Genomic DNA, 13,106 nt, shown 5'->3' with positions numbered 1-13,106 from the left:
GGATACGGTGGAAGGGATTTTGATTTCGAAGTCAGACTTGGTGCTCACTAGCGCCTCCGTGTTACCGAACTCTGATGAAGAGCAGGTCCCTGTCCCATGACCGACTTTATAACTGGAACCTGGTGCCTCTTAGTCCCCTTACCTGTTTCACCCATCCTCCCACCCTCTTTCCTGCTGACAACCAACAGTTTGTTCTCTGTATTTGAGTCTGTTTTGTTCATTTGTGTTGCTTTTTAGATTCCACATACAAGTAAAATCGATTCTACAGTATTTGTCTTTCTCTGTCTGATTTCACTTAGTGTAATACCCTCCAGGTCCACCCATGATGTCTCAGGCGGCAAGATTTCATTCTTTATTGCTGAGTAATAGAGAGAGAGAGAGAGAGAGTGTGTGTGTGTGTGTGTGTGTGTACCACGTCTCCTGTTTCCATCCATCTATCAGTGGACGCTGAGATTGCCTCCGTGTCTTGGGCTGTTGCAGATAATGCCGCAGTGAACATGGGGGTGCATATATCTTTTTGAATTAGTGTTTTTTTTTTTCTTTGGGTAACCTAGAGATGGAATTGCTGGATTGAATGGTACTTCTATTTTTAATTTTTTGAAGAAACTCCATGATATTTTCCATAGTGGCTACACCAATTTTCATTCCCACCAATAGTGCACAAGGGTTCCCTTTTCTCCACATCCTCGCCAACACTTGTTATTTCTTGTTTTTTTTGATACTAGCCAGTCTGACAGGTGTAAAGTGATAGCTTGTTGTTATATTTTAGTCTAGAAAAGTAGCATGTCACTTGTTTCCAGTGTCTTGCCTAGTAAGTGGGGACAGTTAACAGATTTCGCAGGGCTATAAGAAAGAGTTCAGACAATGTTGAATGTAAAATTACTTTGATAAACGTGAAGTGCTATATAAATATGTGGACACATTCGTACTATCCAGTTCTTAATTCAGAACCTGAACCAAAACATACAGGACTCCTCTTAGTTTGGCTATTTATACTTTATAGGAAACTAGTAGCATTTCTTTCTTTGGGGGGGGGGTGGGTTTGTTTTCTCTACCTATAAATAAACATATTTGTTCGAGTTAGGATCTCAGAAAGTTTTTGAGTGTAATAGTAGAAAGTTTAAGGCAACTTCATTAGCTGTTCCTTTCCTTCTGCCTCTTCTTAGATCGATATGTATTCCGTTTCTGACATGCTTTTCTCTATTCTTCCTCACTTCCCCTACCACTTTATTAATTTTTTATATTTTTTAAAGATTTTATTCATTGGAGAGCTAGAACACGAGCAGTGGCGGGATGGGGGCAGAGGGAGAAGCAGATTCCAGACTCTCCGCTGAGCAGGGAGCCCGTTGCGGGGCTGGACCCCAGGATCACGACCTGAGCCGAAAGCAGATGCTTCACTGACTGAGCCCCCCAGGCCCCCCTTCCCCCACCCCCGTAGACTGTAAATAACAAACACCCATAGAACTCTCCTGGGTAGCATTAAGTCCCATGATACCCTAAATCGAAATAAGGCGAACCTAGAGCCTTTGGTGAGTCCATGCCATGAGGCTGGGATGTTAAATAACCAAATAATAATAAAACTTATCTAAGTAATTTGAAACACCCAGTATATGACTCAGTTAATTTGGGGCCAGTTAATAAAAGCTCATCTTTCCTGCAGGTCCTTGAATATCTGTAACTATTGAATCAGGACAGGTCACATTTGAGGAGTGTGGGTGTAGCTTTCACAAATAGTGTAGCCCCACACAGGGACCGTCTTGGGTCATATTTCCTTATGAGCATTTTCATTTCCTCTGGGATTATATGCTAAGCACATGTAAGAAGATATTGCTTCTTAATTGAGTTTTTCTTTTATCTTCCTATGATACCAGTTCCCGTGCTTGTCTTGGTTGTTATGAGGTAGTATTCCTCTCTAAATTTAGCCGGTGGAAAAGAAAGTGGTCGACTAATCCAGTGCTCTGAAGGTGGCCTTTTCATTTGTTAAAAGCCACACAGATTGAACTGAGACATTAGGGAGCTTATCGTGTGTCTGTCTCCTGGACCCCGTCCAGGCTCTCCTTGCCTGGCCCAAGATGCTATCTTCATCAGCTCATGTTTCCAGTCTCGAGGTGCTCTGTCAAATTGGGAACACAAAATTAAAACTTAGTCTGTGCAGTTCATTTTAGGTAAGCTTTGTAAAGGAGTCCCTTTCTCATCAAAAGAATAATCTGGAATCATACTGAAATTTGCAGAGATAAGCATCTCTTGACATTTGCTATTTATTATTCTTGCCTGCTAGAAATTGAAGACACAGTGTCGTGGCTGTGGCCTTTCATAGCATCTTTGCTTTGCTCATATGTTCAGAATAGTCCCAGCGCGTGTGCTTCAGTATTGGGCATGATGTTTGGGACGTAAGTAGCAAATCAGTAGGGATTGTGCTCCTGTGAAATTTGCGGTTTCTCTCCCATTATATCCAGCGACGTGGGTATGTGTTTGCCAGACACTCCTGAATAGCCCTCCTTGCCTTTCTTTTGCCAATGACATGTGTTTCTCTGTGGTTTTTTGTTTTGTTTTTATTTTGCATTTCCACCACATGAAAGTTAATAAAATAAGCAATAGCTTATGACCGTGCGTAGTGTTTGCTGCAATGAGTATATATCACTGACTTGGGATTTTCTGACCCCAGTGAGGAAAAAGTAAAACAATAGCTATTCTCCCGCAGTAGTTGTTTACTGCTTTCATAGTACTCTAATGATTGATTGAATTTGCTTCTGTGGCAGTGAAATTTTATTTTGGTAGATGTTCATGCCTGTCTCTTGGGACCTCTACGCAATCATCCATTTAAGCAACAATTCGTAGACTCCCCTTTTCTGAAACACCGGGCTTGGATCAGAGAGACGATTCAAATGCTTAATCGTGGAAGAAACGAATGGAGCACTTGCTGCACACGCAGGCATAGCGCTAGGTACAGGGGCTTCGAACTCGGGACCTAGTCTTCAGAACATGCAGTCTGCTGTAACCGACTATGCACATAGCCACTCTTGTTCTTTTTTTCCCCCTTCCTTTCCCTTAAAACAAGCATGATGGTGCTAGTGGACCTGAGTCTGGGGGGTATGGATGGCCAGGAAACGCTTTCCCAAGTTAGCAAGAGTTAGGCTATATTAAGAGTTAACTCGGGGGTGGGGGTGGGAGTGGGGGGGGCAGGTGCGAGAGAGCGGCCCAGACCGCAGGAACAGCAGGTGGAAAGGTCTTGTGCAGGGGTGGGACTCCTGATGGGAGAGGGAGGGGGAGACCGTTGTTGGAGTATAGTAGAGAGAGGGGAAGGGAGAAAACAGGAGCCCAGGGATTCTGCAAGAAACGAGAGAGGTATGCGGGTGTTCAGGGCACGTAAGGATTTCGGACTTTGTCTTAAGATGGTTCAGAAGCCTTTCGGTAGTTTTCAGCAAAGGAGTGACATGACCCTGAACAGGAAAGTGTCAGAGTATTAACAGAATTGTTGATTGTTACGAGCCTTTCTTGAAGTCTGACAAGACGTGGAGGATGAAATGGTGATTTTAGAAATTCTTAGCCATGTGAATGAAGTTTTTTGAGCCTGTTTTGTTTTTGAGGGGATTCTTTAACTTAGATAAACTTGGGAATGTTTTCTTCTGCTTCTCTCATTAATATCCTGTATTTTTTGTGTGACTTCTTGTGAGAAGTGGTCATTTAAAATATGGCCAAACTCTTCATGATACTTAATTTACTTTGAAAATAGAAAACTTTGATTTTCTCAATTACTTAAAATACATGGAGCTTTAAACTCATATAATAACAGGCTTCATACATTTGAGTTTTGGAGCTCTTGTCGGTTTTATTTGTGAGTTTAATTTTTTTTTCCACGGTAGCTGTAAAATTGTATTTCGAGGAGTAGGGTGTGTGTGTGTGTGTGTGTGTGTGGGTGTGTGTGGGTGTGTGTGGGTGTGGGTGGGTGTGGGTGTGTGTGGGTGAGATTCAGATGAGCATCACGCACGTGTGTGTACTCATGTACACGTGTGTTTGTATGTACACGTGTGCTCAGTCTGATCTGCCATTTTTCGGGCATGTTTAGGTAAGCCAGGTCAGATCAGTAAAAGGATATCCGGCGCTGGGAGTTGCTGGCATGCGCTAAGAGATGATGACTGCAAGTAGTTGCACGTTAGTCTTTGTGGTAAAACCAAATACCTATTCTTAAAGAAGATCGAGGGATCTAAGCATGGGGTCCCTACCCCTGACTGAGAAGCAGAGCTTGAGGGAACTTTAGTTGTGACGTCCACGTCAGACTGAACAGGGCTGGGGGACTGTTCGGTGAACTCGGGAAGCATCCCAGTGCTAGCATAGAGACTGGCCTCCTTTGCACCATGGGGTTCCTCAGCCACTCCACTGCTGCACGTCTAGACATCTCATGGGAAGTTTGCTTGTGGAATAATCCAGGCATTTATGTAGTGCCTCTTGTCCATCTTTGAAGTTGGAGGCCTACTGGGGTAACACCTGGACTGGTGCAGAAGCAGCTCGTGCCAGTTACGTGTTCAGAGTATCATAGTCTGTGCTCATAAATGTAGACCGGTAGGCAAGTGTCATTTGCTTTTTGGGGAAACTAATAGCATGAACAAAATAAACAGATCAGCTGCCTTTGTAGGACACAAGAAGCTAAGGGAATAGAGAACTCCGTATGCTTAGATTTAAGAGACTAATACACCTTTAAACAAGAACAGATTGCTGGAAAAAGCAGCAGTCAAATCATTACTTGTAGTCATTTTTAATTTCTTGGAAGTATGGAATGGGAATGGACAGGGCTGAGAACCAAGCTGCTGATCCATATTTGTCATAGGAAATCCTCCTCAAAAAGAGAAAATATGAGAGAAGTCTGGGGACATGGAGGGCATATTCCAAACCTTTAATCTTTAACAGTTCTAGAAGCAGGAACAGACAGTTGAGAGGAAGGAAGAATAAATAATAAAAGAAAATTTCTTTGAGCTCAAGAAAGACACCTCCCTGGTATGAACTAAGGTAGATGAGAAGAGCCCTAAACCTAGACCTCCTGGTTGAATTTCCCGGGTTAAACCCTGCAGATGTCCACAGAGAAGAAACAGGCTATCTGCGGTGTCCTAGGCCTCAGGCATTGCATAAGGAGTGCTAGACGCTTAGCTGGAAAATGAATATTGTCTTTTTAGTTTTGCGGAAAGATATTTTCAAACTATAATGTCGTAGCCAGGCAAATCCTAGATTGTGGAGACCAACGGAAGGGGATTTTGGTTCTGTAAAGATTTAGAAAATTTACTGTGTGCACCCTGTTCTAATGGTGGAAGAAGTACAGGAAAGAAGATCCATGAGTCTGGAAAAGAGTGGCTGCGGAGTGACCCAGGAGAGGCCAGGACCGAGGAAATAAGAACATGGGTGGACTCTCAAGGCTCGTGCTGTCGTTCTCCCAGTGGTTGGGGTCTGGTGCCAGATTCCTTTCCTTTCCCTGGGCCCGTACTCAGCACCCCAGTGAGCCATGCTTCCGTCAGGCCCCTGAAATGCCACCCGTATGTGACTTCACATCTGATGATCACCTTAGAGTTGTTGCCATCACAGTTGTCCAACAAGTGGAGAAGCAGTAGACGCTGACAGTGTGAAAACAGAACCATGATATCTGGAAATGGGAGCGGAAGGGAGAGAGATCTAGCGTGGGCTCAATATCTGACCTTCACCGCGGCGAGTCAGAGGGCAACAAGGTGATGTTGGTTTATCTGCTTAAAGTTACATAGTAGTTATACAGTTGTCCCCAAGTTCCCAAACAAAGCTCTGGGAGAGTGGATCTGGGTGGGGAAGGGAAAGAGATTCCTGTTTTAGAGCTTTGTATATATTTTAATGCTCTTCCATTAAATTACATTTTTGGGGGGGGGGAGAGAGCAAGGGAGGGGGAGAGAGAGTCTTAAGCAGGCTCCACGCCCAGTGCAGAGCCTGACACAGGACTCGATCTCACGACCCTGGGATCATGACCTGAACCGAAATTAAGAGTTGGATGTTTAACGGACTGAGCCACCCAGGAGCCCCACCCTGTGCAGGCATTTTAATAAAATCATGCAGCGGTTACTTTTAGGGCCAAGAAAATAGTTTTTTCCTCGTCAAAGTTCTTAACTATATATGCTTACTTTCTACCACCTCTCAAGTCTAGTGGGTTGGAGGCCTTTTCTGCCGTGGGACTATAAGCACATGTACTGTGTCCCTTATTGGAAGATAAGTGTTTTAGCCCAGGAGATACTGAAGAGGAAGGATTATCCAAATTCTGTTTCCATTACTCTTCCCAGGGGTGCAGAGGGCGTTCTAGTAGCCTGCTGGGTTTGCCTTTCCTAACACACTGGACATGGTCAAGGGCAGGGGGGTTCTTATTGGTAATCTAGTCTGTCCTTTCAGACGAGGAAACACAGTTTTCAGACATGAGCTAATCGAGCCTGTTTCTTCTAGAACTGGGCACTAGCATCTTCCTTGACTTACCTTGTTGATGCCGCGTAGAGCTCGGCAGTCACTGTGACTGGCTGGCATGACTTGCCTGGTGGCTGTCGTCCAAATTCGAAGCAGCTGTCTAGAATCTGCATGACAACATCGCATCGCTGGCAGATTATTAGGTCACTCTTTTCCCTTTCCTTTTCAGGTTAATTTAGGATTTTCACAAAGGCCAACTTCTCAAAACATTTTGTGGCCATTTTCACAGTCCTTACATTTGATTAAAGCCACAGTCGTCAGGTCTAAAGGAAAAATAGCTTCTCTAAAAGGGCATTTTTAAACATGCCTTTGAAGTGTAGTTACTGCTGAAGTCAGGTGTGCTTTTTAATTTTCCCCAGTTAATTGGAGATGGGAGGTCCGATCATTTGTGCAGTCGAAGACAGAGCTCACTCTGGTCTTGGGCAACACTGACTTTGGTCCATGTGTGCTTGGAGTTGGCAGCTTTTCTTCCGTTTTGACCAGTGATGAAGTGGAAACAAGTTGGCCGATAGTCCAGAGAATATCCCCTTTCCAACCCTCCTTTTTCAGTTTTTTAGACCATTGTCCTGGTTAAGGAAGACCCACAGAAAAGAGCTTTCAGCCTGTGGTCTTGGGACTGTTAAGGTCTGAGCAGTAGAGAAAGTCTAATGCCGTAATGGTGACGACTAGACATTGAACCAGCCAGTCTTACTTTACTGTTAAGACCTAGAAAGCATTTGACCTATTAAATTCAAGATGAAGAATGATTATAAAAGTCGGATCCCTATGGAATAAATGTGATTAAGCAATACTCTTTCATGGTGAAATTTTGTAACTCTCATTCAAGTATTGAACATGTATCTGCCAGTCATTGCAAGTATATAATCCTTCAGCTACTTTTAAACCTCGTAAATTTTAAAAATCCTAATGTTGAAAGCGACTTTCTTGATTAGCTCTAGGTGTTATTTATATGGGTAAATGACCTCTTTTATTAGATGTTTCTTAAAGATGGCATGTAAGTCATGTTTTTGTAAGTTGTTACATTTTGAATACAACTGGAAGTTTAAATATTGAGTATTACAATGTTCTGGGGCTATCTTTATATAAATATATATCTAAACACATAAATATGTATCTGTACTGGCATATAACACAGACACATTTATAGACGTAAATATGTGTTAACATGTAACAAACCCATGTAGGTATATTGACATATAACATAAGTATACTTATGGTTACAGCTAACTTCTCTTGAATAGTCACTAAGAATACCAATTAGGGAGGGATGTTTACTAGTTCTGTAGCCCTTCTCCTTATGTGAGTGCACTGGCAAACACATCACAGTTGACTCTACTTTACTTTGTGTATGTCTGGGAGAGAGTGCTGAAACACCTGTTTCAAAGAAGCAGTAGGACTTCCCAGCTCCCGTGTGCATATTCATCAGGTCATGGAGAGCGGTGGAGAAATTAATGCTACTCAAGTTTACCCAATAAAAATAGGGGATCAGATAAGCTGCAAGCCATATGTTCCTACCCCAAGGGGCTTGCTCAAGCTGGGGCCAAGTCAGCAGTGCTTACTTAAGGTGAACTTAAAGCCCCTTTAGAAGACTTCTATTTCAGTCTGGGCAGTCGGAGTTTATAAGAGTGAACCGGTAAAATACTATCTTTACCTAGGTTCCTTAATTCCTTTAAGTTTCATGCAAATATTTCTATAGGCCCCAGCCTCTAGGTACGGACAGATATAATATGATCACCTGGGAAGTTTATAGCTGAGAGGACAGTTCATGAAAATAGAATCTTCTTGCCCTGGTGGTGTGTGGGTTTAGGTCAAAATGCTGTGGTCTGGATAAAACTTTCTGGCAGCATAAGCTAACAGCCGGTATTAAAAGAGGTCATGTCGCCCGTCCCTTCCCTGATCCTAGACCACTCTGTCGCTGGTGTGGGTGAAGGGCCTGTATGGGGTTCGTCCAGTTGTTTGCCTTAGCGCTGAGGCCTGCCCACCTGTTGTGTGAAGAGGGAATAAAAGCAGAGGATTGAAAGTTCATCTCCCTTTTCCTCCTCTGGCCTTACTTTCCAGGACTCTGGTAAAGAACACCATTATTTAAGTGTCAGAGACATGACCTTAGGAGCCTGTGGTTTTGAAGAAACCATATTTCTTAAAGTGTGGCATTTGGGGACATTTGTTTCCTCTGAGATAGTCTTTGGATACATAAACAGTGAGCATTGTTGACTTACCCTGATCAAAATGTTGAATGTTCAAGGTTTAGTACTTTACCTCTGACTGACCTGAGGAAAGATCGAGCCTATGAAATTGTCTAGAAAAGAAGGCATAATGTAGAAAGCATGCCCACCATTTTGAGAAGACAGGTTAAAATGCCTGAGAATTAGAGTGAAAGAGCAGAATATTTCTGTACTCTCCTTTCTCCTAGTTAGCTTCTAGAACATTCCCCCTCTGGGTTTAGAGTATGGTTTTTGTCCACCTAGCTGTAACTTTTCTGTAGGCCTCTTTAAAAAAAAATGTTTTATAGTTTGTGAGTGCATGCCCTAGCATGCCCCAAACTACAAACTTTTGTGCTTGCCACAGCCCGACTTATTATCTTCTCACAAACATGCCTTTTCACATGGGAATCCTGCAAACACTAAGATGTTATATGACTTGCTCCATATGAGAACTAGCATGTGGCAGGATAGAGACTGGAATTCTGGTATCAGGATCTCCGTATAATCTTTTGTTGATCTTTAATATGTTGTGAAAAATTGCAGTAAAGAATCGGCCATCATTGCTGTATCACAACACCTGATGCCCCCTTACAATGCAGTTCGAATCCTCTGTGTTCTCCAGAGTGAATATTATAGAGCTGGTATGTGTGTTAGCCCAGGGCTGGCAAACTGTGGCCATAGCTGGCCTTCAGCCTGATCTTGTATGGCCTGTGAGATAAGAATGCTGCTCACGTTTTCAAATAGTTGGAAAAAAATAAAAATTCATGACCCATAATTTTTATGAAATTCAGCTCTCAGTGTATATAAATTTATATTGAAGCATGGTCACATTCATTCATTTCTGTGTTGCCTGTGACTGCTATCTTGCTGTGATGGCAGAATTAAGTTGCAACAGAGACCGTAGGGCCAGCAAAGCCTAAAATTGTTACTAGCTGACCCTTTGCAGAAAATGTTGGCCAACCCCTGTGTTGGCCTGTTGCTCTCTGATTTTCACTGGCAGTGAATACAGTCATCTAGCCCTTCATGTAACTCCCTAACCAAGGCCTTACCAAAGATCTCTAAAATGTCCCAGTGGCAGATGACCGTGCAGTCAATGTCTAAACCTAAACATCTTCAGATAATTTTTTAGGCTCACCTGTTACAGACTCACCTGGGCAATCACTTGGACCTCTCCCGGTGGGGCCAGGCTGTTACTCCTACAGTGGTTCTGTATTCCAGCCTCTGCCTTGTGAGCGTGTTTGTTGCCTTCTAATCTACAGATAAAGGAGGCCAGTATTGCATTCTCTGTATTCTCACTAGCTTTGCCTCCCAGTTGCAGGGGAAGAAATAACCCTCCCTCTTCCCAAGGCTGTTCCCTCTACCTTCTCTCTCTGTCCCATTCCTCCCAATCTCTAGGACCTCACTCAGTGCATTCCCCTTTTCTGTAGACTCTTGTTTTTTCCACTGGTTCTGTTCTGTTCTCATTCTGTTAATATGCTGGTCTTTCCCCTTATCCTAAAACTATCCTCCCTTGTTTCATGCTATGCAAACTACAACCCTATTTCTGCTTTACTTTATACCCAGATCTCTCTAGAAATAGTTATTTCTTCCTCATCTGCTTGACTTACTATTTTTTTTTATTATGTTAGTTCATCATACGATTCATTGCTTGTGTATAACACCCAGTGCTCCATGCAATACGTGACCTCCTTAATACCCATCACCGGCCTAGCCCATCCCCCCACTCCCCTCCCCTCTGAAGCCCTCAGTTTGTTTCCCAGAGTCCACAGTCTCTCGTGGTTCATGTGCTTGACTTAATAACAACACATCTCTGCTTTAGCGCCTCTGTTGAATCTGCTGCCATCAGTGGCCCAGTTGTGCAGCCAGGCGCTGTTTCTTAGCCGTTATCCTGTAGAACCCTTTGCAGTAATTCCCGTATTAACGGCCGCTTCCAGGTTGCAGCCCTTCCTTACCTTTAGTGTTTGGGGGGCTCTACTGATCCTTGAGCTCCTGAATTCTCTCCGTGACCTTTCTTAGTCTGTTACTGAGTCTCCCTTATCCACTTGTAAATGTTCCTCAAGTCCCCTCCCCTCTTTTCCTTATGTACAGTCTCCTTGTGTGATTTCATCCATGTCTGCGGCTTCATCTACCACCTACTTGTTCATGTGCCCCAAAGTCTTTCTCTCTAGCTTCTTTCCTGAACTCTCAGCTCCTTAGCGGGCAGTAACACGTGGGCACGTCCTGTAACTACTATCTCAGATGCAGCTTATTTTCTCCTGTCACTAAGCATGCTTATCTCATGTCACCTGTTTTCGTGGATGGCGTCGGTGTCTCGGAAACCGTGGCGTTAGCTCTGGCCGCCTCCCTTCCTCCACTCCCTGTATTCATTGGCTCACCAGATGACTCCTCTTCAGCTCAGATGTGGCTTAGTTAACATGTTCTCATCAAATGTTCTGCTGATCCTTTAGTTCGATGCTTGTGATGTCTCACCAGCTCCGCCGCGAAGCCTCCTAACTGGTCTGCCAGTCATCACTCTGCCCACGTTGTCCATCATCTATATGACGATTTGTCATTTTCATAAAACACGTATCTGACCATGCCTTTCTCCTTCTCAGTCAAAACACGAATTGAATATTAAAGCCCATTCCTCCTAAGGATGGTGTAGAAGCTGCCGCTCCCCACCCTCCCGCCCCGGCTCTGCTTCCGCCTGCCGGTGCCTCAACCCCAACCATGTTCGCCATTCCTTGAACGTGCACTGCTTTTTGTTGCTTCCATGGCTTCACATAAGTTATTCCTGCCTGGAATGGCATTGTACCCTGCACGACCAACTCCTCAGCCTTCAAGAGCCTTGTTAAACATAACGTCTTCCGGTGAAGTCTTTGGCGTCCCTCGGAAAGTGAATCATCGTCTTCACTTTGGGAGTGTACTTCATGTGGCTGTATTGCACTTACTCCCTCACATCAGCTGCACATCGGACTTGCCTGCCTTCCGCACTAGCTGGTCTTTAGAAATTGGAGTGGGAAGGAGAGGAGAGCAATAATCATATTTTATTCATCTCCGTATCTGCAGCATCTGGTACTTTACAGCCCTGTGGGGGGTGCCTGCTCAAATGAATAGAGAAATGAATTGTAAGGAGCAGGTGGGAGCATCAGGGCCAGATTTCTCAGAACGACTGTGGAGCCCGGAGATAACTGTGTGCCGTGTGTGTCTTTGAAAGATATTTACATCACTACTGGAGATTGACTTTCATGTGTTTTTTTTTTGTTTTTTTTTTTTTTAATTTGTGGGTAAATTTTGAATTTAAGGAATGACTCTGGATGTGGTCTGTAAGTGTTGGGTGTTTTCATCATTCTGGAGCACTTCACTTTTTTTTACTTTTGGCTCATGGGTACACGGGGTCTTGCCCGTGAAGATTTGAATGATAGTTGGCCAGTTTCTCAAGGAAGACCCTGGGTTAGGGAATGAGGAAGGAGAATATGAATTTGGGTAGCGGAGAGGAGCCATGAGCAAGGAGATGCAAAATTATGGCTTAATTTAGAAAGCAGTTCTGTGAATTTTAATACAACAGATCTGAAATTTGTTTTTAGTGAGTTTCCATCAGACGTATTCAAATCTGAAGAAGTAAAACACATAGGGCTGCTTTCGGCTGGTCTCCTCACCCTTCTGCGGTCATTCCGGACTTCTGCGCGGCTGACCCTGGGTCCCCTGCTCTGCGTGAGAGAGAGAAGAGGGTTGGCAGATGAGACTGAGCCATGGTCTCCACAAGCTGCAGTTTTGCCTTTTACAGTCGTACTCTTAGATGAGAAAGGAGTAAGAGGGTAGAAGTAGGGAAGATCAGGGCTTGGTTTCTAGAGAAACGTCCTCCTGCATCTTCGTCTGTTCAGGCCGCGACAACAGAACACACAGAGGAGGCGGCTTATAAACCGCAGCAGGCCTGTCCTCACAGGTCTGGAGGCTGGACGTCACATTAATTCATTCATGAGGGTTCTATCCTCTTGATGTGAGCTTCCCCCAGAGGCCCCGCCTGTAATACCTTCCTCTTTGGGGGTTAGCATTTCAACGTGAACTCTGGGGGACACAGACGTTCAGACCACAGGCCCCTGATTAGAAATGTGGCTGTACTGTTAGAAGCCAGTGGAAAGAGTAAGATTGCTGGCCTCCAGGACTGACTTCTTCACCTAATTCCACGAAACGCTCTCTTAGATTGTTGTGTGAACAGCGTCTTTGATTGTCAGAAATGGTAGCATTTCAAGAATTTGAGGAAGCTTTGTTGCCTTCTTGCGTGGTTTACTGCCAACTGGCGTTCTTGGCACAACCCTTGAACTGTGCAACATGGCGTTGCAGGAGTGAGCTCATCCTAAGACAGTGACCCAGCCACAGCTCCTAGCCGTTAGTAATGTAAAGTCATTTAGCTGCAAACCAGAAGTTTCACACAAAGTTCAACCACTTAGTAGTTATTAGGAA

The 13,106-nt window shown here is 44.0% G+C and overlaps 1 protein-coding gene across 4 annotated transcripts in view; it reads left to right on the top strand.

Moving 5' to 3' along the window:
* SLAIN1 (SLAIN family member 1) overlaps positions 1-13,106 on the top strand; it is a 57,271-nt gene that overhangs the window by 22,981 nt on the left and 21,184 nt on the right. The window lies entirely within an intron of this gene.

Source organism: Ursus americanus, chromosome 10 (genome assembly GCF_024610735.1).
Source record: "Ursus americanus isolate L20-20 chromosome 10, mUrsAme1.1.p, whole genome shotgun sequence".
Classification (NCBI taxonomy): domain Eukaryota; kingdom Metazoa; phylum Chordata; class Mammalia; order Carnivora; family Ursidae; genus Ursus; species Ursus americanus.
This window is presented reverse-complemented; position numbering and strand designations above follow the sequence as displayed.